Raw genomic sequence first — 2,819 nt, forward strand, 5'->3', positions numbered from 1 at the left:
TGTGTGTGTGTGTGTGTGTACAAAATAAAAATAAAATCTGGTGTTCACATGCCATTAATGTATCTGGATCAAAGAGCATTTCTAGCCTCTAGGATGTGTGTCTGACACCAGGATGCTACTTAGGTTACTGCAGGAAAAATTCCAATTTTCGGCTCCTCTAACTTTCATATGTGTAACCACTGTATCAAAGGTTTTATTCGTAGGAAAAGGACACTGTCGCATTTTTTAAGTTCCTATAGGTGATCATATTTGGTATTGTTCTAAAAGTCACATAAAATGTATGAAAAGTTTAAACTGTTATTGGTATTACTAAAAATATAGGCTACAGCTTAAGTATAAAACACTTAAGCTTAAGAAAAACATTTGCACACACACCCAGTTAGCAAACATCATTGAAACTACACTGAATAAACATTACGCTGTTGTCGTGGAAATTGTATATTGCTGGTGAGGGATTAAGTTGTCTTTGAAGAATTTATTAATAAAAGAGAATAAACAGTGAAGTAGTAAAACACATATACAGATGGTCCAGAGACCTGCTGCCCAGGGCATCTTCGGCCGTCTGGCCCCGAGCAAAGGGATGCATCATCATTTACACGGTCTAGGTTTCTATGTTTTGGGGAACAGAGATCCTCTCCTGGCCTTGAATCAACATTCAAGGAGAGGATACAAATTACATTAGTTAAAAGAACAAGTTTACGTAATAAAAAAAATTATATATAGTAAAAAGTAGGCTATAATATTTTCTGCTGACAGTTTTAAAGCCGCATGAAAGGAGAAAAAAACATAATGTTATTATTGTTCAAATAGCCTACACAATGCATCGTTCTGCTCATGCAATGTCGCATTCTAAAAAAAATAAAAAGTTAAGAAATTATTTTACTATTGCGATAAAATGATCTCTGAACATATTTTTAAATGACCAAACTGTGTTCACATACCATTAGTCTATCTGGATCAAAGAGCATTGTTTTTCATGGGAATGGTTTCACTTTTTCAATTCTAGCATCTAGGATGTGTGTCTGACACCAGGATGCTACTTAGGTTACTTCGGGAAAAACCTTGGAGTTTTAAAATTCCAGATTTCGGCATCTCTGTCTTTCACATCTGTCTAACCACTGGATCAACGTTTTTTTTCCCCGTGGGAATAGGAGACTGACACATTTTTAATATTCCCATACATAATCATCTGAAAGTCACATTAAATGTATGGAAGGTTTAAAGTATAATTGGTAGCTTCAGAAAACACTTGCAGACACACCCAGATAGCAATCATCATTGAAACTACACTGAATCAACATTACGCTGTCAACTCTAATTTCATTAAATCAACGTCAGACTCTGAAGGAAATACTGACACCCTGATATTTAATATTCCCTGACCTTAGCGTTGCGTTAGAGATACTCTGGATATCACTCATTACAGGTAAAAACAGGGTTAAGCTTAACAAAAACATTTACACAGACACCCAGTTAGCAATCATCATTGAAACTACACTGAATCAACATTACGCTGTCAACTCTAATTTTATTAAATCAACGTCAGACTCTGGAGGAAATACGTACACCTAGATATTTAATATTCCCTGACTGTAGCGGTACATTAGATGTACTCTGGATATCACACATTACACGTAAAGCTATGGATTTACTACAGTGGAGTAGTCTGAGATAATCAATGGGTATGACTGTCTCAGAAAGAGAAGTTTGGGAGGTAAAGGAATACATCATCAGCATAAAGGCTTATCTTGTGTAGTACATTTCCTGTTTGAATTCCTTCCAATATTTTTATTTTGTCTGATAGCAGCTGCTCATGGTTCTATAAATACGGCAAAATGCGAGGGTGAGAGTGGGCAACCCTGCCTGGTGCCCCTCTGAAGACAGAAGCTCTTGGGGAACTGTATAATGTTTTAATCCAGTCTATGAAGGAGTGTCCAAATCCAACTTTATGTAAAGCAGCGAATAGAAATTTCCAATTTAGTCTATCAAAAGCTTTCTCTGAATCTAAAGAGACGACTTTAGTTTCCAGGTTATCAATAGCGGCGTAGTCTATAACATTAAGTGGCCTGTGTGTATTGTTAGTGGAGTGTCTACTCTTAATAAATCTTGTTTGGTCGGGGTACATTATACAAGGCGTGACCTTCTGTAACCTTTTTGGCTTGGGCTTTGCAGATGATTTTAAGATCTGCGTTAATAAATGATACTGGACGATAACTAGATGGGAGTGTGGGATCTTTGTCTGGTTTAAGGAGCAGACTGGTACCGAGTAGTAGTAGTAGTAGTAGTAGCTACCGATAGTGTACCGAGCACCTGGCCCGTACTCTGAATTCTTATCTGAATTTGCAGAGTTTTTGTCAACTTTAGTCCTTAAAACGGACAAAGTTATTATTGTAGGGGATTTTAATATTCATGTGGATGTTGAGAATGACAGCTTCAGTACTGCGTTTATCGCTTTGTTAGATTCCATCGGCTTCTCTCAGAGTGTTCATGAACCGACTCACTGTTTTAACCACACCCTTGACCTTGTTTTGGTGTATGGTATTGAAATTGAACATTTAGTGGTGTTCCCACAGAATCCCTCTTTATCCGACCACTGTTTGATAACTTTTGAGTTTGTATTGCTGAACTACTCGCCATTGGGCAAAAATTTCTATACAAGATGTCTGTCTGATAGTGCTATAGCTAAATTTAAGGATGCGATTCCATCAGCTCTAAATACATTATCTAGTCACAAAGTAACGGAGGACTCCTATGCTAGTTTCAGTCCCTCCCAAATCGATCATCTTGTTGATAGTGCTGCTGGCTCGCTGCGAATGACA

The sequence above is a fragment of the Micropterus dolomieu genome, linkage group LG23 (genome assembly GCF_021292245.1).
Source record: "Micropterus dolomieu isolate WLL.071019.BEF.003 ecotype Adirondacks linkage group LG23, ASM2129224v1, whole genome shotgun sequence".
NCBI lineage: Eukaryota > Metazoa > Chordata > Actinopteri > Centrarchiformes > Centrarchidae > Micropterus > Micropterus dolomieu.